Source organism: Amblyomma maculatum, chromosome 6, assembly GCF_055883805.1.
Source record: "Amblyomma maculatum isolate TAMU_Amacu chromosome 6, ASM5588380v1, whole genome shotgun sequence".
NCBI classification, from domain to species: Eukaryota; Metazoa; Arthropoda; class Arachnida; order Ixodida; family Ixodidae; genus Amblyomma; species Amblyomma maculatum.
The window spans coordinates 147,656,482-147,677,641 of record NC_139349.1 but is presented as its reverse complement, the minus strand read 5'-3'; positions in this window follow the sequence as shown (position 1 = coordinate 147,677,641).

Sequence of the window (21,160 nt, the reverse complement as noted above, 5' to 3'; positions counted from 1 at the left end):
TGCTGCGGCGGCGGGCGACTAGCAACGGACGCGTACGTCTCAATGTGCTGAGTAGGTGAAGAAGCAACGGAGCACTGTGGATAAAGGGTACGTTGTACTTCTTCAAGGACAGTATCCGTGAGGGCGCAGGATGCCGTACCATCAGCAGGTGGAAGCAGCTGCCGTATTTCCTCGCGTACAACTTCGCGGATAATCTCGCGTAGGTTTGCGGTGTCGAGGGAACCAACAGGGAAGCGAGCAGCTGAAAGGTTCGAAACGCTGGGACCTCCAGCAAGGCGACGATAATGGTCCGCTCGCGTAACCAAGGCTCGCTCAATGTTCGTCGCCTCATTTACAAATTGTGCCACTGTAGTCGGCGGATCACGAATAAGCCCGCCGAAAATGTCACTCTTGACGCCCCACATGAGTGCACGCAACTTTTTTTCCTCGGTGGCACGGGGGTCGGCACGGGAGCTAAGTCGTAGGAGGTCTTGAACAAAACTCGTTACAGTTTCGTCGGGTCGTTGTACCCTTGTTTGCAGAAGGTCTTCTGCTCGCTGTCACCGATACTGATTGGCGAACGTCCGTCGCAGCTCTTCCTTACAGGTGTCCCAGGATGTAAGGGGGCCTCGTGGTTTTCGAACCAGTGCCGAGACGTACTGTCCAGGCAGAAATACAAATTCTGAAGCCAGTTTTCGGCATCCAACCATTGTGGCGGATCACACGTTCGTACTGCTCCAGCCAATGTTCCACATCTTCGGAGGCATCGCCATGGAACGTGGCAGCCGCTCGAGGAGCCATCGGTAGGTACACCACGGATGGTGCGAGAAACGAGTCCGTCTGTTGACACTGGGTCGTGGTGCTCCGGGCCATTGTAAGTTGTGGAGAGCCGGAATTCGGCAACAGACCAAATTCAGGAGCAAGCCCTTGAAGTCGCCGGGTGGCACGTATCTCGGCCTCTTCGTCGAAGGGGCGGCGGCTGAGACTTGGGGGCGAACTCAGAGTAGCGGGTTTTGAGGGGCTGTGCTGCATTTACCCCGCGTCTCCACCAGAATGTCACGGGTTCTATCGCTACCCGGTCGGCAGTCCAGAAGGACAGGGTCAAAGGACGGGGTTGAGGCACAGGAGGCAGAGAGCAGGCGCTTGACCAGGCAAAAGCAGCGGCGTCCAGAACCACGCGCACTCCGCAGAACTTCGTCTTCTTCTCCCTCCAGAACTCACATGGTTATCGCGGGTTACAATATTAGGTCCCTCACTAGATAATGCTCTCACCGCACAGTGGCTGTGTGGAAACGTGTCAGCCACTGTGCGGTAGGTGGTCAGTTATGGCTGCCGGTGGACTGCGCGACCCTCCTGTAGCTTCGTGCGTGCAAACGTACGGGGCACAAAAGGTGTGGTCAGAGGCGCTCTCTGTTGCAAAGGGTCTAACCCAAGCAGAGGGCAAAATGCTTAACGTTGTTAGAGCGCAATCCATGCCTTTTGTTTTGTTTTTGAAATCTCACTGTCATCCGCGTTCGAAAAGGATGCGTCCAGGTTGGTACATTTATTATGGCTGGAGTGATTAGAAATTATTTGTTTACTTTTGGAATCTTGAGACCATGTATGTATACTAGCTCCCTTACTAGATAATGCTCTCACCGCACAGTGGCTGTGTGAAAACGTTTCAGACACTGTGCGGTAGGGGGTCAGTCATGGCTACCGGTGGACTGCGCGACCCTCTTGTAGCTTCCTGCGTGCAAACGTACGGGGCACAAAAGGCAGGGTCAGAGGCGCTCTCTGTGCCAAGGGTATAACTCAAGCAGAGGGCAAAATGCACAAAGATGTTCCAGCGGAATCCAGGCCTCCTTTTGTTTTTGAAATCTCAATGTCATCCACGTCTGAAAAGGAGGCTGAGAGGTTGGCACATCTAAATATGGCTGGTGTGATTAGAGATGCTTAGTTTAGCTGCGGAATCTTGCGACCATGTATGTATATTATGTCCCTCATAAGATAATGCAATCACCGCACACTGGCTGTGTTGATACGTATCAGCCACTGTGCGGTAGGTGGTCAGTTATGGCTGCCAGCGGACTGCGCGACCCTCTTGTAGCTTCCTGCGTGCAAACATACGGGGCACAAAAGGTGGGGTCAGAGGTGCTCTCTTTGCAAAGGGTCTAACCCAAGCAGAGGGCAAAATGCCTAAAGTTGTTAGAGCGCAATCCATGCCTTTTGTTTTGTTTTTGAAATCTCACTGTCATCCGCGTTCAAAATGGATGCGTCCAGGTTGGTACATTCAATATGGCTGGTCTGATTATAGATGCTTTGTTTATTTTTGGAATCTTGAGACCATGTATGTATACTAGGTCCCTCACTAGATGATGCTCTCACCGCACAGTGGCTGTGCGAAAACGTATCAGCCACTGTGCGGTAGGTGGTCAGTTATGGCTGCCGGTGGACTGCGTGAACCTCTTCTAGTTTCCTGCGTGCAAACGTACTGGGCACAAAAGGTAGGGTCAGAGGCACTCTTTGTGCCAAGGTCTAACTCAAGCAGACGGCAAAATGCACAAAGAAGTTCCAGCGGAATCCAGACCTTGTTTTGTTTTTGAAATCTCAATGTCATCCACGTCTGAAAAGAATGCTGAGAGGTTAGTACATTTATATGGCTGGTCTAATTAGAGATGCTTTGTTTATTTTTGGAATCTTGAGACCATGTATGTATACTAGGTCCCTCACTAGATAATGCTCTCACCGCACAGTGGCTGTGTGGAAACGTATCAGCCGCTGTGCGGTAGGTTGTCCGTTATCTCTGCCGGTGGACTGCGCGACCCTCTAGTAGCTTCCTCCGTGCAAACGTACGGGGCACAAAAGGTGGGGTCAGAGGCACTCTCTGTTGCAAAGGGTCTAACCCAAGCAGAGGGCAAAATGCCTAAAGTTGTTAGAGCGCAATCCATGCCTTTGGTTTTTTTTTGAAATCTCACTGTCATCCGCGTTCGAAAAGGGTGCGTCCAGGTTGGTACATTTATTATGGCTGGTCTGATTAGAGATGCTTTGTTTAGTTGTGGAATCTTGAGATCGTGTATGTATATTATATCCCTCACAAGATAATGCCCTCACCGCACACTGGCTGTGTTGAAACGTATCAGCCACTGTGTGGTAGGTGGCCAGTTATGGCTGCCGGTGGACTGCGCGACTCTCTTGTAGCTTCCTGCGTGCAAACGTACGGGGCACAAAAGGTAGGGTCAGAGGCGCTCTCTGTGCCAAAGTCTAACTCAAGCAGAGGGCAAAATGCACAAAGATGTTCCAGCGGAATCCAGGCCTTCTTTTGTTTTTGAAATCTCAATGTTATCCCAGGTCTGAAAAGGATGCTGAGAGGCTAGTACATTTAATATGGCTGGTTTAATTAGAGATGCTTTGTTTATTTGTGGAATCTTGAGAGCATGTATGTATATTAGGTCCCTCACTAGATAATCCTCTCACCGCACAGTTGCTGTGTGGAAAAGTGTCAGCCACTGTGCGGTAGGTGGTCCGTTATCGCTGTCGGTGGACTGCGCGACCCTATAGTAGCTTCCTGCGTGCAAACGTACGGGGCACAAAAGGTGGGGTCAGAGGCGTTCTCTGTGCCAAGGGTCTAACCCAAGCAGAGGGCAAAATGCTTAACGTTGTTAGAGCGCGATCCATGCCATTTGTTTTTGAAATCTCACTGTCATCTGCGTTCGAAAAGATGCATCCAGGTTTGTACATTTAATATGGGTGGTCTGATTATAGATGCTTTGTTTATTTTTGGAATCTTGAGACCATGTATGTATACTAGGTCACTCACTAGATAAAGCTCTCACCGCACAGTGGCTGTCTGAAAACGTTTCAGCCACTGTGCGGAAGGGGGTCAGTTATGGCTGCCGGTGGACTGCGCGACCCTCTTGTAGCTTCCTGCGTGCAAACGTACGGGGCACAAAAGGTAGGGTCAGAGGCGCTCTCTGTGCCAAGGTCTAACTCAAGCAGAGGGCAAAATGTACTAAGATGTTCCATCGGAATCCAGGCCTTCTTTTGTTTTTGAAATTACGATTTCATCCACGTCTGAAAAGGATGCTCAGAGGTTAACACATCTAATATGGCTGGTTTGATTAGAGATGCTTTGCTTATTTGTGGAATCTTGAGACCACGTATGTATATTAGGTCCCTCACTAGGTAATGCTCTCACCGCACAGTGGCTGTGTGAAAACGTTTCAGACACTGTGCGGTAGGGGGTCAGTTATGGCTGCCGGTGGACTGCGCGACCCCCTTGTAGCTTCCTGCGTGCAAACGTGCGGGGCACAAAAGGCAGGGTCAGAGGCGCTCTCTGTGCCAAGGTCTAACTCAAGCAGAGCGCAAAATGCACAAAGATGTTCCAGCGGAATCCAGGCCTTCTTTTGTTTTTGAAATCTCAATGTCATCCCAGGTCTGAAAAGGATGCTGAAAGGTTAGTACATTTAATATGGCTGGCTTAATTAGTGATGCTTTGTTTATTCGTGGAATCTTGAGAACATGTATGTATATTAGGTCCTTCACTAGATAATGCTCTCAACGCACAGTGGCTGTGTGGAAACGTGTCAGCCACTGTGCGGTAGGTGGTCAGTTATGGCTGCCGGTGGACTGCGCGACCCTCCTGTAGCTTCCTGCGTGCAAAGGTACGGGGCACAAAAGGTGGGGTCAGCGGCGTTCTCTGTGCCAAGGGTCTAACCCAAGCAGAGGGCAAAATGCTTCACGTTGTTCGAGCGCAATCCATGCCATTTATTTGTTTTTGAAATCTCACAGTCATCCGCGTTCGAAAAGGATGCGTCCAGGTTGGTACATTTAATATGGCTGGTCTGATTATAGATGTTTTGTTTATTTTTGGAATCTTGAGACCATGTATGTATATTAGGTCCCTCACTAGATAATGCTCTCACCGCACAGTGGCTGTGTGAAAACGTTTCAGCCACTGCGCGGTAGTTGGTCAGTTATGGCTGCCGGTAGACTGCGCGACCCTCCTGTAGCTTCGTGCGTGCAAACGTACGGGGCACAAAATGTGGGGTCAGAGGCGTTCTCTGTGCCAAGGGTCTAACCCGAGCAGAGGGCAAAATGCTTAATGTTGTTAGAGCGCGATCCATGCCTTTTGTTTTGTTTTTGAAATCTCACTGTCATCCGCGTTCGGAAAGGTGCGTCCAGGTTGGTACATTTAATATGGCTGGTCTGATTAGAGATGATTTGTTTATTTTTGGAATCTTGAGACCATGTATGTATACTAGGTCACTCACTAGATAATGCTCTCACCGCACAGTGGCTGTGTGGAAACGTGTCAGCCACTGTGCGGTAGGTGGTCAGTTATGGCTGCCGGTGGACTGCGCGCCCTCCTGTAGCTTCCTGCGTGCAAAGGTACGGGGCACAAAATGTGGGGTCAGAGGCGTTCTCTGTGCCAAAGGTCTAACCCGAGCAGAGGGCAAAATGCTTAATGTTGTTAGAGCGCAATCCATGCCTTTTGTTTTGTTTTTGAAATCTCACTGTCATCCGCGTTCGGAAAGGTGCGTCCAGGTTGGTACATTTAATATGGCTGGTCTGATTAGAGATGATTTGTTTATTTTTGGAATCTTGAGACCATGTATGTATACTAGGTCACTCACTAGATAATGCTTTCACCGCACAGTGGCTGTGTGAAAACGTTTCTGACACTGTGCGGTAGGGGGTCAGTTATGGCTGCCGGTGGACTGCGCGACCCCCTTGTAGCTTCCTGCGTGCAAACGTGCGGGGCACAAAAGGCAGGGTCAGAGGCGCTCTCTGTGCCAAGGGTATAACTCAAGCAGAGGGCAAAATGCACAACGATGTTCCAGCGGAATCCAGGCCTCCTTTTGTTTTTGAAATCTCAATGTCATTCACGTCTGAAAAGGATGCTGAGAGGTTGGTACATTTAACATGGCTGGTCTGATTAGAGATGCTTTGTGTAGTTGCGGAATCTTGAGACTATGTATGTATATTATGTCCCTCACAAGATAATGCCCTCACCGCACACTGGCTGTGTTGAAACATATCAGCCACTGTGCGGTAGGTGGTCAGTTATGGCTGCCGGTGGGCTGCGCGAACCTCTTGTAGCTTCCTGTGTGCAAACGTACTGTGCACAAAAGGTGGTGTCAGAGGCGCTCTCTGTGCCAAGAGCCTAACTCAAGCAGAGGGAAAAATGTACGAAGATGTTCCAGCGGAATCCAGGCCTTCTTTTGTTTTTGAAATCACAATGTCACTCACGTCTGAAAAGGATGCTGAGAGGTTGGTACATTTAATATGGCTGGTCTGATTAGAGATGCTTTGTTTAGTTGCAGAATCTTGAGACCATGTATGTATATTATGTCCCTCACAAGATAATGCCCTCACCGCACACTGGCTGTGTTGAAACGTGTCAGCCACTGTGCGGTAGGTGGTCAGTTATGGCTGCCGGTGGACTGCGCGGCTCTCTTGTAGCTTCCTGGGTGCAACCGTACGGGGCACTAAAGGTGGGGTCAGAGGTGCTCTCTGTGCCAAGCGTCTAACTCAAGCAGAGGGCAAAATGCACGAAGATGTTCCAGCGGAATCCAGGCCTTCTTTTGTTTTTGAAATCACAATGTCATCCACGTCTGAAACGGATGCTCAGACGTTGGTACATTATATATGGCTGGTTTGATTAGAGATGCTTTGTTTATTTGTGGAATCTTGAGACCATGTATGTATATTAGGTCCCTCACTAGATAATGTTCTCACCGCACAGTGGCTGTGTGGAAACGTGTAAGTCACTGTGCGGTAGGTGGTCAGTTATGGCTGCCGGTGGACTGCGCGGCTGTCTTGTAGCTTCCTGCGTGCAAACGTACGGGGCACAAGAGGTGGGGTCAGAGGCGCTCTCTGTGCAAAGGGTCTAACCCAAGCAGAGGGCAAAATGCCTAAAGTTGTTAGAGCGCAATCCATACCTTTTGTTTTTGAAATCTCACTGTCATCTGCGTTCGAAAAGGATGCATCCAGGTTGGTACAGTTAATATGGCTGGTCTGATTATAGATGCTTTGTTTATTTTTGGAAACTTGAGACCATGTATGTATACTAGGTCACTCACTAGATAAAGCTCTCACCGCACAGTGGCTGTCTGAAAACGTTTCAGCCACTGTGCGGAAGGGGGTCAGTTATGGCTGCCGGTGGACTGCGCGACCCTCTTGTAGCTTCCTGCGTGCAAACGTACGGGGCACAAAAGGTAGGGTCAGAGGCGCTCTCTGTGAAAAGGTCTAACTCAAGCAGAGGGCAAAATGTACTAAGATGTTCCATCGGAATCCAGGCCTTCTTTTGTTTTTGAAATCACAATGTCATCCACGTCTGAAAAGGATGCTCAGAGGTTAACACATCTAATATGGCTGGTTTGATTAGAGATGCTTTGTTTATTTGTGGAATCTTGAGACCACGTATGTATATTAGGTCCCTCACTAGGTAATGCTCTCACCGCACAGTGGCTGTGTGAAAACGTTTCAGACACTGTGCGGTAGGGGGTCAGTTATGGCTGCCGGTGGACTGCGCGACCCCCTTGTAGCTTCCTGCGTGCAAACGTGCGGGGCACAAAAGGCAGGGTCAGAGGCGCTCTCTGTGCCAAGGTCTAACTCAAGCAGAGGGCAAAATGCACAAAGATGTTCCAGCGGAATCCAGGCCTTCTTTTGTTTTTGAAATCTCAATGTCATCCCAGGTCTGAAAAGGATGCTGAGAGGTTAGTACATTTAATATGGCTGGCTTAATTAGTGATGCTTTGTTTATTCGTGGAATCTTGAGAACATGTATGTATATTAGGTCCTTTACTAGATAATGCTCTCAACGCACAGTGGCTGTGTGGAAACGTGTCAGCCACTGTGCGGTAGGTGGTCAGTTATGGCTGCCGGTGGACTGCGCGCCCTCCTGTAGCTTCCTGCGTGCAAAGGTACGGGGCACAAAAGGTGGGGTCAGCGGCGTTCTCTGTGCCAAGGGTCTAACCCAAGCAGAGGGCAAAATGCTTCACGTTGTTCGAGCGCAATCCATGCCATTTGTTTGTTTTTGAAATCTCACAGTCATCCGCGTTCGAAAAGGATGCGTCCAGGTTGGTACATTTAATATGGCTGGTCTGATTAGAGATGTTTTGTTTATTTTTGGAATCTTGAGACCATGTATGTATATTAGGTCCCTCACTAGATAATGCTCTCACCGCACAGTGGCTGTGTGAAAACGTTTCAGCCACTGCGCGGTAGGTGGTCAGTTATGGCTGCCGTGGACTGCGCGACTCTCCTGTAGCTTCGTGCGTGCAAACGTACGGGGCACAAAATGTGGGGTCAGAGGCGTTCTCTGTGCCAAAGGTCTAACCCGAGCAGAGGGCAAAATGCTTAATGTTGTTAGAGCGCAATCCATGCCTTTTGTTTTGTTTTTGAAATCTCACTGTCATCCGCGTTCGGAAAGGTGCGTCCAGGTTGGTACATTTAATATGGCTGGTCTGATTAGAGATGATTTGTTTATTTTTGGAATCTTGAGACCATGTATGTATACTAGGTCACTCACTAGATAATGCTTTCACCGCACAGTGGCTGTGTGAAAACGTTTCTGACACTGTGCGGTAGGGGGTCAGTTATGGCTGCCGGTGGACTGCGCGACCCCCTTGTAGCTTCCTGCGTGCAAACGTGCGGGGCACAAAAGGCAGGGTCAGAGGCGCTCTCTGTGCCAAGGGTATAACTCAAGCAGAGGGCAAAATGCACAACGATGTTCCAGCGGAATCCAGGCCTCCTTTTGTTTTTGAAATCTCAATGTCATTCACGTCTGAAAAGGATGCTGAGAGGTTGGTACATTTAACATGGCTGGTCTGATTAGAGATGCTTTGTGTAGTCGCGGAATCTTGAGACTATGTATGTATATTATGTCCCTCACAAGATAATGCCCTCACCGCACACTGGCTGTGTTGAAACGTGTCAGCCACTGTGCGGTAGGTGGTCAGTTATGGCTGCCGGTGGACTGCGCGACTGTCTTGTAGCTTCCTGCGTGCAAACGTACGGGGCACAAGATTTGGGGTCAGAGCCGCTCTCTGTGCAAAGGGTCTAACCCAAGCAGAGGGCAAAATGCCTAAAGTTGTTAGAGTGCAATCAATACCTTTTGTTTTTGAAATCTCACTCTCATCCGCGTTCGAAAAGGATGCATCCAGTTTGGTACAGTTAATATGGCTGGTCTGATTATAGACTTTGTTTATTTTTGGAATGTTGAGACCATATATGTATACTAGGTCCCTCACTAGATAAGGCTCTCCCCGCACAGTGGCTGTGTGAAAACGTTTCAGCGACTGCGCAGTAGGTGGTCCGTTATGGCTGCCGGTAGACTGCGCGACCCTCCTGTAGCTTCGTGCGTGCAAACGTACGGGGCACAAAATGTGGGGTCAGACGCGTTCTCTGTGCCAAGGGTCTAACCCAAGCAGAGGGCAAAATGTACGAAGATGTTCCAGCGGAATCCAGGCCTCCTTTTGTTTTTGAAATCACAATGTCATCCACGTCTGAAAAGGGTGCTCAGAGGTTAGTACATTCAATATGGCTGGTTTGATTAGAGATGCTTTGTTTATTTGTGCAATCTTGAGACCATGTATGTATATTAGGTACCTCACTAGATAATGCTCTCACCGCGCAGTGGCTGTGTGGAAACGTGTCAGCCACAGTGCGGTAGGTGGTCAGTTATGGCTGCCGGTGGACTGCGCGACCCTCCTGTAGCTTCGTGCGTGCAAACGTACGGGGCGCAAAAAGTGGGGTCAGAGGTGTTCTCTGTGCCAAGGGTCTAACCCAAGCAGAGGACAAAATGCTTAACGTTGTTAGAGCGCTATCCATTCCTTTTGTTTTGTTTTTGAAATCTCACTGTCATCCGCGTTCGAAAAGGATGCGTCCAGGTTGGTACATTTAATATGGCAGGTCTGATTAGAGATGATTTGTTTATTTTTGGAATCTTGAGACCATGTATGTATACTAGGTCCCTCACTAGATAATGCTCTCACCGCATAGTGGCTGTGTGAAAACGTTTCAGACACTGTGCGGTAGGGGGTCAGTTATGGCTGCCGGTGGACTGCGCGACCCCCTTGTAGCTTCCTGCGTGCAAACGTGCGGGGCACAAAAGGCTGGGTCAGAGGCGCTCTCTGTGCCAAGGGTATAACTCAAGCAGAGGGCAAAATGCACAACGATGTTCCAGCGGAATCCAGGCCTTCTTTTGTTTTTGAAATCACAATGTTATCCACGTCTGAAAAGGATGCTCAGAGGTTAGTACATCTAATATGGCTGGTTTGATTAGAGATGCTTTGTTTATTTGTGGAATCTTGAGACCATGTATGTATATTACGTCCCTCACTAGATAATGCTCTCACCGCACAGTGGCTGTGTGGAAACGTGTCAGTCACTGTGCGGTAGGTGGTCAGTTGTGGCTGCCGGAGGACTGCGCGACTGTCTTGTAGCTTCCTTTGTGCAAACGTACGGGGCACAAGATTTGGGGTCAGAGCCGCTCTCTGTGCAAAGGGTCTAATCCAAGCAGAGGGCAAAATGCCTAAAGTTGTTAGAGTGCAATCAATACCTTTTGTTTTTGAAATCTCACTCTCATCCGCGTTCGAAAAGGATGCATTCAGGTTGGTACAGTTAATATGGCTGGTCTGATTATAGATGCCTTGTTTATTTTTGGAATCTTGAGACCATGTATGTATACTAGGTCACTCACTAGATAATGATCTCACCGCACAGTGGCTGTCTGAAAACGTTTCAGCCACTGTGCGGAAGGGGGTCAGTTATGGCTGCCGGTGGACTGCGCGACCCTCCTGTAGCTTCGTGCGTGCAAACGTACGGGGCACAAAATGTGGGGTCAGAGGCGTTCTCTGTGCCAAGGGTCTAACCCAAGCAGAGGGCAAAATGTACGAATATGTTCCAGTGGAATCCAGGCCTCCTTTTGTTTTTGAAATCTCAATGTCATCCCAGGTCTGAAAAGGATGCTGAGAGGTTAGTACATTTAATATGGCTGGTTTAATTAGAGATGCTTGGTTTATTCGTGGAATCTTGAGAACATGTATGTATATTAGGTCCTTCACTAGATAATGCTCTCACCGCATAGTCGCTGTGTGGAAACGTGTCAGCCACTGTGCGGTAGGTGGTCAGTTATGGCTGCCGGTGGACTGCGCGACCCTCTTGTAGCTTCCTGCGTGCAAACGTACGGGGCACAAAAGGTGGTGTCAGAGGCGCTCTCTGTGCCAAGGTCTAACTCAAGCAGAGGGAAAATGCACAAAGATGTTCCAGCGGAATCCAGGCCTTCTTTTGTTTTTGAAATCTCAATGTCATCCCAGGTCTGAAAAGGATGCTGAGAGGTTAGTACATTTAATATGGCTGGTTTAATTAGAGATGCTTGGTTTATTCGTGGAATCTTGAGAACATGTATGTATATTAGGTCCTTCACTAGATAATGCTCTCACCGCATAGTCGCTGTGTGGAAACGTGTCAGCCACTGTGCGGTAGGTGGTCAGTTATGGCTGCCGGTGGACTGCGCGACCCTTTTGTAGCTTCCTGCGTGCAAACGTATGGGGCACGAAAGGTGCGGTCAGCGACGTTCTCTGTGCCAAAGGTCTAACCCAAGAAGAGGGCAAAATGCTTCACGTTGTTCGAGCGCAATCCATGCCATTTGTTTGTTTTTGAAATCTCACTGTCATCCGCGTTCGGAAAGGTGCGTCCAGGTTGGTACATTTAATATGGCTCGTCTGATTAGAGATGATTGTTTATTTTTGGAATCTTGAGACCATATATGTATACTAGGTCACTCACTAGATAATGCTCTCACCGCACAGTGGCTGTGTGAAAACGTTTCAGACACTGTGCGGTAGGGGGTCAGTTATGGCTGCCGGTGGACTGCGCGACCCCCTTGTAGCTTCCTGCGTGCAAACGTGCGGGGCACAAAAGGCAGGGTCAGAGGCGCTCTCTGTGCCAAGGGTATAACTCAAGCAGAGGGCAAAATGCACAACGATGTTCCAGCGGAATCCAGGCCTCCTTTTGTTTTTGAAATCTCAATGTCATTCACGTCTGAAAAGGATGCTGAGAGGTTGGTACATTTAACATGGCTGGCCTGATTAGAGATGCTTTGTTTAGTTGCGGAATCTTGAGACCATGTATGTATATTATGTCCCTCACAAGATAATGCCCTCACCGCACACTGGCTGTGTTGAAACGTGTCAGCCACTGTGCGGTAGGTGGTCAGTTATGGCTGCCGGTGGACTGCGCGACTGTCTTGTAGCTTCCTGCGTGCAAACGTACGGGGCACAAGATTTGGGGTCAGAGCCGCTCTCTGTGCAAAGGGTCTAACCCAAGCAGAGGGCAAAATGCCTAAAGTTGTTAGAGTGCAATCAATACCTTTTGTTTTTGAAATCTCACTCTCATCCGCGTTCGAAAAGGATGCATCCAGGTTGGTACAGTTAATATGGCTGGTCTGATTATAGATGCTTTGTTTATTTTTGGAATCTTGAGACCATATATGTATACTAGGTCCCTCACTAGATAATGCTCTCCCCGCACAGTGGCTGTGTGAAAACGTTTCAGCCACTGTGCGGTAGGGGGTCAGTTATGGCTGCCGGTGGTCTGCGCGACCCTCTTGTAGCTTCCTGCGTGCAAACGTACGGGGCACAAAGGCAGGTTCAGAGGCGCTCTCTGTGCCAAGGGTATAACTCAAGCAGAGGGCAAAATGCACAAAGATGTTCCAGCGGAATCCAGGCCTCCTTTTGTTTTTGAAATCTCAATGTCATCCACGTCTGAGAAGGATGCTGAGAGGTTGTTACATTTAATATGGCTGGTCTGATTAGAGATGCTTTGTTTAGTGTCGGAATCTTGAGATCACGCATGTATATTATGTCCCTCACAAGATAATGCCCTCACCGCACACTGGCTGTGTTGAAACGTATCAGCCACTCTGCGGTAGGTGGCCTGTTATGGCTACCGGTGGACTGCGCGACTCTCTTGTAGCTTCCTGCGTGCAAACGTACGGGAAACAAAAGGTGGGATCAGAGGCGCTCTCTGTGCCAAGCGTCTAACTCAAGCAGAGGGCAAAATGCACAAAGATGTTCCAGCGGAATCCAGGCCTTCTTTTTTTTTTTTGAAATCTCAATGTCATCCACGTCTGAAAAGGATGCTCAGAGGTTAGTACATCTAATATGGCTGGTTTGATTAGAGATGCTATGTTTATTTGTGGAATCTTGAGACCATGTTTGTATATTAGGTCCCTCACTAAATAATCCTCTCACCGCACAGTGGCTCTGTGGAAACGTGTCAGCCACTGTGCCGTAGGTGGTCAGTTATGGCTGCCGGTGGACTGCGCGACTCTACTGTAGCTTCGTGCGTGCAAACGTACGGGGCACAAAATGTGGGGTCAGAGGCGCTTTCTGTGCCAAGGGTCAAACCGAAGCAGAGGGCAGAATGTCTAGCGTTGTTAGAGCGCAATCCATTCGTTTTGTTTTCTTTTTGATATCTCACTGTCATCCACGTTCGAAAAGGATGCGTCGAGGTTGGTACATTTAATATGGCTGGTCTGATTAGAGATGATTTGTTTATTTTGTAATCTTCAGACCATGTATGTATACTAGGTCACTCACTAGATAATGCTCTCACCGCACAGTGGCTGTGTGAAAACGTTTCAGCCACTGTGCGGTAGGGGGTCAGTTATGGCTGCCGGTGGACTGCGCGATTCTCTTGTAGCTTCCTGCGTGCAAACGTACGGGGCACAAAAGGTGGGGTCAGAGGCGCTTTCTGTGCCAAGGGTCAAACCGAAGCAGAGGGCAAAATGCCTAACGTTGTTAGAGCGCAATCCATTCCTTTTGTTTTGTTTTTGAAATCTCACTGACATCCGCGTTCGAAAAGGATGCGTCCAGATTGTTACATTTAATATGGCTGGTGTGATTAGAGATGATTTGTTTATTTTTGGAATCTTGAGACCATGTATGTATACTAGGTCCCTCACTAGATAATGCTCCCACCGCACAGTGGCTGTGCGAAAACATATCAGCCACTGTGCGGTAGGTGGTCAGTTATGGCTGCCGGGGGGCTGCGCGAACCTCTTGTAGCTTCCTGTGTGCAAACGTACTGTGCACAAAAGGTAGGGTCAGAGGCGCTCTCTGTGCCAAAGGTATAGCTCAAGCAGAGGGCAAAATGCACAAAGATGTTCCAGCGGAATCCAGGCCTCCTTTTGTTTTTGAAATCTCAATGTCATCCACGTCTGAAAAGGATGCTGAGAGGTTGGTACATTTAATATGGCTGGTTTGATTAGAGATGCTTTGTTTATTTGTGGAATCTTGAGACCATGTATGTATATTAGGTCCCTCACTAGATAATGCCCTCACCGCACACTGGCTGTTTTGAAACGTATCAGCCACTGTGCGGTAGGTGGCCAGTTATGGCTGCCGGTGGACTGCGCAACCCTCCTGTAGCTTCGTGCGTGCAAACGTACGGGGCACAAAAGGTGGGGTCAGAGGTGTTCTCTGTGCCAAGGGTCTAACCCAAGCAGAGGGCAAAATGCTTAACGTTGTTAGAGCGCAATCCATGCCTTTTGTTTTGTTTTTGAAATCTCACTGTCATCCGCGTTCGAAAAGGATGCGTCCAGATTGGTACATTTATTATGGCTGGTCTGATCAGAGATGATTTGTTTATTTTTGGAATCTTGAGACCATGTATGTATACTAGGTCCCTCACTAGATAATGCTCTCACCGCAATGTGGCTGTGTGAAAACGTTTCAGACACTGTGCGGTAGGGGGTCAGTTATGGCTCCCGGTGGACTGAGCGACCCTCTTGTAGCTTCCTGCGTGCAAACGTACGGGGCACAAAAGGCATGGTCAGAGGCGCTCTCTGTGCCAAGGGTATAACTCAAGCAGAGGGCAAAATGCACAAAGATGTTGCAGCGGAATTCAGGACTCCTTTTGTTTTTGAAATCTCAATGTCATCCACGTCTGAAAAGGATGCTGAGAGGTTGGTACATTTAATATGGCTGGCCTGATTAGAGATGCTTTGTTAAGTTGCAGAATCTTGAGATCATGTATGTATATTATGCCCCTCACAAGATAATGCCCTCACCGCACAGAGGCTGTGTTGAAACGTATCAGCCACTGTGCGGTGGGTGGCCAGTTATGGCTGCCGGTGGACTGCGCGACTCTCTTGTAGCTTCCTGGGTGCAAACGTACGGGGCACAAAAGGTGGTGTCAGGGGCGCTCTCTGTGCCAAGCGTCTAACTCAAGCAGAGGGCAAAATGCACGAAGATGTTCCAGCGGAATCCAGGCCTTCTTTTGTTTTTGAAATCACAATGTCATCCACGTCTGAAAAGGATGCTCAGAGGTTAGTACATCTAATATGGCTGGTTTGATTAGAGATGCTTTGTTTATTTGTGGAATCTTGAGACCATGTATGTATATTAGGTCCCTCACAAGATAATGCCCTCACCGCACACTGGCTGTGTTGAAACGTATCAGCCACTGTGCGGTAGGTGGCCAGTTATGGCTGCCGGTGGACTGCGCGACTCTCTTGTAGCTTCCTGGGTGCAAACATACGGGGCACAAAAGGTGGTGTCAGAGGCGCTCTCTGTGCCAAGAGCCTAACTCAAGCAGAGGGCAAAATGTACGAAGATGTTCCAGCGGAATCCAGGCCTTCTTTTGTGTTTGAAATCACAATGTCACTCACGTCTGAAAAGGATGCTGAGAGGTTGCTACATTTAATATGGCTGGTCTGATTAGAGATGCTTTGTTTAGTTGCAGAATCTTGAGACCATGTATGTATATTATGTCCCTCACAAGATAATGCCCTCACCGCACACTGGCTGTGTTGAAACGTGTCAGCCACTGTGCGGTAGGTGGTCAGTTATGGCTGCCGGTGGACTGCGCGGCTCTCTTGTAGCTTCCTGGGTGCAACCGTACGGGGCACTAAAGGTGGGGTCAGAGGCGCTCTCTGTGCCAAGCGTCTAACTCAAGCAGAGGGCAAAATGCACGAAGATGTTCCAGCGGAATCCAGGCCTTCTTTTGTTTTTGAAATCACAATGTCATCCACGTCTGAAAAGGATGCTCAGAGGTTGGTACATTTAATATGGCTGGTTTGATTAGAGATGCTTTGTTTATTTGTGGAATCTTGAGACCATGTATGTATATTAGGTCCCTCACTAGATAATGTTCTCACCGCACAGTGGATGTGTGGAAACGTGTCAGTCACTGTGCGGTAGGTGGTCAGTTATGGCTGCCGGTGGACTGCGCGGCTGTCTTGTAGCTTCCTGCGTGCAAACGTATGGGGCACAAGAGGTGGGGTCAGAGGCGCTCTCTGTGCAAAGGGTCTAACCCAAGCAGAGGGCAAAATGCCTAATGTTGTTAGAGCGCAATCCATACCTTTTGTTTTTGAAATCTCACTGTCATCTGCGTTCGAAAAGGATGCATCCAGGTTGGTACAGTTAATATGGCTGGTCTGATTATAGATGCTTTTTTTATTTTTGGAATCTTGAGACCATGTATGTATACTAGGTCACTCACTAGATAAAGCTCTCACCGCACAGTGGCTGTCTGAAAACGTTTCAGCCACTGTGCGGAAGGGGGTCAGTTATGGCTGCCGGTGGACTGCGCGGCCCTCTTGTAGCTTCCTGCGTGCAAACGTACGGGGCACAAAAGGTAGGGTCAGAGGCGCTCTCTGTGCCAAGGTCTAACTCAAGCAGAGGGCAAAATGTACTAAGATGTTCCATCGGAATCCAGGCCTTCTTTTGTTTTTGAAATGACAATGTCATCCACGTCTGAAAAGGATGCTCAGAGGTTAACACATCTAATATGGCTGGTTTGATTAGAGATGCTTTGTTTATTTGTGGAATCTTGAGACCACGTATGTATATTAGGTCCCTCACTAGGTAATGCTCTCACCGCGCAGTGGCTCTGTGGAAACGTGTCAGCCACTGTGCGGTAGGTGGTCAGTTATGGCTGCCGGTGGACTGCGCGATCCTCCTGTAGCTTCGTGCGTGCAAACGTACGGGGCACAAAAGGTGGGGTCAGAGGTGTTCTCTGTGCCAAGGGTCTAACCCAAGCAGAAGGCAAAATGCTTAACGTTGTTAGAGCGCAATCCATGCCTTTTGTTTTGTTTTTGAAATCTCACTGTCATCCGCGTTCGAAAAGGATGCGTCCATATTGGTACATTTAATATGCCTGGTCTGATTAGAGATGATTTGTTTATTTTTGGAATCTTGAGGCCATGTATGTATACTAGGTCCCTCACTAGATAATGCTCTCACCGCACAGTGGCTGTGTGAAAACGTTTCAGACACTGTGCGGTAGGGGGTCAGTTATGGCTGCCGGTGGACTGCGCGACACCCTTGTAGCTTCCTGCGTGCAAACGTGCGGGGCACAAAAGGCAGGGTCAGAGGCGCTCTCTGTGCCAAGGTCTAACTCAAGCAGAGGGCAAAATGCACAAAGATGTTCCAGCGGAATCCAGGCCTTCTTTTGTTTTTGAAATCTCAATGTCATCCCAGGTCTGAAAAGGATGCTGAGAGGTTAGTACATTTAATATGGCTGGCTTAATTAGTGATGCTTTGTTTATTCGTGGAATCTTGAGAACATGTATGTATATTAGGTCCTTCACTACATAATGCTCTCAACGCACAGTGGCTGTGTGGAAACGTGTCAGCCACTGTGCGGTAGGTGGTCAGTTATGGCTGCCGGTGGACTGCGCGACCCTCCTGTAGCTTCCTGCGTGCAAACGTACGGGGCACAAAAGGTGGGGTCAGCGGCGTTCTCTGTGCCAAGGGTCTAACCCAAGCAGAGGGCAAAATGCTTCACGTTGTTCGAGCGCAATCCATGCCATTTGTTTGTTTTTGAAATCTCACAGTCATCCGCGTTCGAAAAGGATGCGTCCAGGTTGGTACATTTAATATGGCTGGTCTGATTAGAGATGTTTTGTTTATTTTGGAATCTTGAGACCATGTATGTATAATAGGTCCCTCACTAGATAATGCTCTCACCGCACAGTGGCTGTGTGAAAACGTTTCAGCCACTGCGCGGTAGGTGGTCAGTTATGGCTGCCGGTAGACTGCGCGACCCCCTTGTAGCTTCCTGCGTGCAAACGTGCGGGGCACAAAAGGCAGGGTCAGAGGCGCTCTCTGTGCCAAGGGTATAACTCAAGCAGAGGGCAAAATGCACAACGATGTTCCAGCGGAATCCAGGCCTCTTTTGTTTTTCACGTCATTCACGTCTGAAAAGGATGCTGAGAGGTTGGTACATTTAACATGGCTGGTCTGATTAGAGATGCTTTGTGTAGTTGCGGAATCTTGAGACTATGTATGTATATTATGTCCCTCACAAGATAATGCCCTCACCGCACACTGGCTGTGTTGAAACGTGTCAGCCACTGTGCGGTAGGTGGTCACTTATGGCTGCCGGTGGACTGCGCGACTGTCTTGTAGCTTCCTGCGTGCAAACGTACGGGGCACAAGATTTGGGGTCAGAGCCGCTCTCTGTGCAAAGGGTCTAACCCAAGCAGAGGGCAAAATGCCTAAAGTTGTTAGAGTGCAATCAATACCTTTTGTTTTTGAAATCTCACTCTCATCCGCGTTCGAAAAGGATGCATCCAGGTTGGTACAGTTAATATGGCTGGTCTGATTATAGATGCTTTGTTTATTTTTGGAATCTTGAGACCATATATGTATAATAAGTCCCTCACTAGATAATGCTCTCCCCGCACAGTGGCTGTGTGAAAACGTTTCAGCGACTGCGCAGTAGGTGGTCCGTTATGGCTGCCGGTAGACTGCGCGACCCTCCTGTAGCTTCGTGCGTGCAAACGTACGGGGCACAAAATGTGGGGTCAGACGCGTTCTCTGTGCCAAGGGTCTAACCCAAGCAGAGGGCAAAATGTACGAAGATGTTCCAGCGGAATCCAGGCCTCCTTTTGTTTTTGAAATCACAATGTCATCCACGTCTGAAAAGGGTGCTCAGAGGTTAGTACATTCAATATGGCTGGTTTGATTAGAGATGCTTTGTTTATTTGTGCAATCTTGAGACCATGTATGTATATTAGGTACCTCACTAGATAATGCTCTCACAGCGCAGTGGCTGTGTGGAAACGTGTCAGCCACAGTGCGGTAGGTGGTCAGTTATGGCTGCCGGTGGACTGCGCGACCCTCCTGTAGCTTCGTGCGTGCAAACGTACGGGGCACAAAAAGTGGGGTCAGAGGTGTTCTCTGTGCCAAGCGTCTAACCCAAGCAGAGGACAAAATGCTTAACGTTGTTAGAGCGCTATCCATTCCTTTTGTTTTGTTTTTGAAATCTCACTGTCATCCGCGTTCGAAAAGGATGCGTCCAGGTTGGTACATTTAATATGGCTGGTCTGATTAGAGATGATTTGTTTATTTTTGGAATCTTGAGACCATGTATGTATACTAGGTCCCTCACTAGGTTATTCTCTCACCGCACAGTGGCTGCGTGAAAACATATCAGCCACTGTGCGGTAGGTGGTCAGTTATGGCTGCCGGTGGACTGCGCGACCCTCTTGTAGCTTCCTGCGTGCAAACGTACGGGGCGCAAAAGGTGGGGTCAGAGGCACTCTCTGTGCCAAGGGTATACCTCAAGCAGAGGGCAAAATGCACAACGATGTTCCAGTGGAATCCAGGCCTTCTTTTGTTTTTGAAATCACAATGTCATCCACGTCTGAAAAGGATGCTCAGAGGTTAGTACATCTAATATGGCTGGTTTGATTAGAGATGCTTTGTTTATTTGTGGAATCTTGAGACCATGTATGTATATTACGTCCCTCACTAGATAATGCTCTCACCGCACAGTGGCTGTGGGGAAACGTGTCAGTCACTGTGCGGTAGGTGGTCAGTTGTGGCTGCCGGAGGACTGCGCGACTGTCTTGTAGCTTCCTGAGTGCAAACGTACGGGGCACAAGATTTGGGGTCAGAGCCGCTCTCTGTGCAAAGGGTCTAACCCAAGCAGAGGGCAAAATGCCTAAAGTTGTTAGAGTGCAATCAATACCTTTTGTTTTTGAAATCTCACTCTCATCCGCGTTCGAAAAGAATGCATCCAGGTTGGTACAGTTAATATGGCTGGTCTGATTATAGATGCCTTGTTTATTTTTGGAATCTTGAGACCATGTATGTATACTAGGTCACTCACTAGATAATGATCTCACCGCACAGTGGCTGTCTGAAAACGTTTCAGCCACTGTGCGGAAGGGGGTCAGTTATGGCTGCCGGTGGACTGCGCGACCCTCCTGTAGCTTCGTGCGTGCAAACGTACGGGGCACAAAATGTGGGGTCAGAGGCGTTCTCTGTGCCAAGGGTCTAACCCAAGCAGAGGGCAAAATGTACGAAGATGTTCCAGCGGAATCCAGGCCTCCTTTTGTTTTTGAAATCTCAATGTCATCCCAGGTCTGAAAAGGATGCTGAGAGGTTAGTACATTTAATATGGCTGGTTTAATTAGAGATGCTTGGTTTATTCGTGGAATCTTGAGAACATGTATGTATATTAGGTCCTTCACTAGATAATGCTCTCACCGCATAGTCGCTGTGTGGAAACGTGTCAGCCACTGTTCGGTAGGTGGTCAGTTATGGCTGCCGGTGGACTGCGCGACCCTCTTGTAGCTTCCTGCGTGCAAACGTACGGGGCACAAAAGGTGGGGTCAGAGGCGCTCTCTGTGCCAAGCGTCTAACTCAAGCAGAGGGCAAAATGCACGAAGATGTTCCAGCGGAATCCAGGCCTTCTTTTGTTTTTGAAATCACAATGTCATCCACGTCTGAAAAGGATGCTCAGAGGTTAGTACATCTAATATGGCTGGTTTCATTAGAGATGCTTTGTTTATTTGCAGAATCTTGAGACCATGTATGTATATTAGGTCCCTCACTAGATAATGCTCTCACCGCACAGTGGCTGAGTGGAAACGTGTCAGTCACTGTGCGGTAGGTGGTCAGTTATGGCTGCCGGTGGACTGCGCGGCTGTCTTGTAGCTTCCTGGGTGCAAACGTACGGGGCACAAAAGGTGGTGTCAGAGGCGCTCTCTGTGCCAAGGTCTAACTCAAGCAGAGGGAAAATGCACAAAGATGTTCCAGCGGAATCCAGGCCTTCTTTTGTTTTTGAAATCTCAATGTCATCCCAGGTCTGAAAAGGATGCTGAGAGGTTAGTACATTTAATATGGCTGGTTTAATTAGAGATGCTTGGTTTATTCGTGGAATCTTGAGAACATGT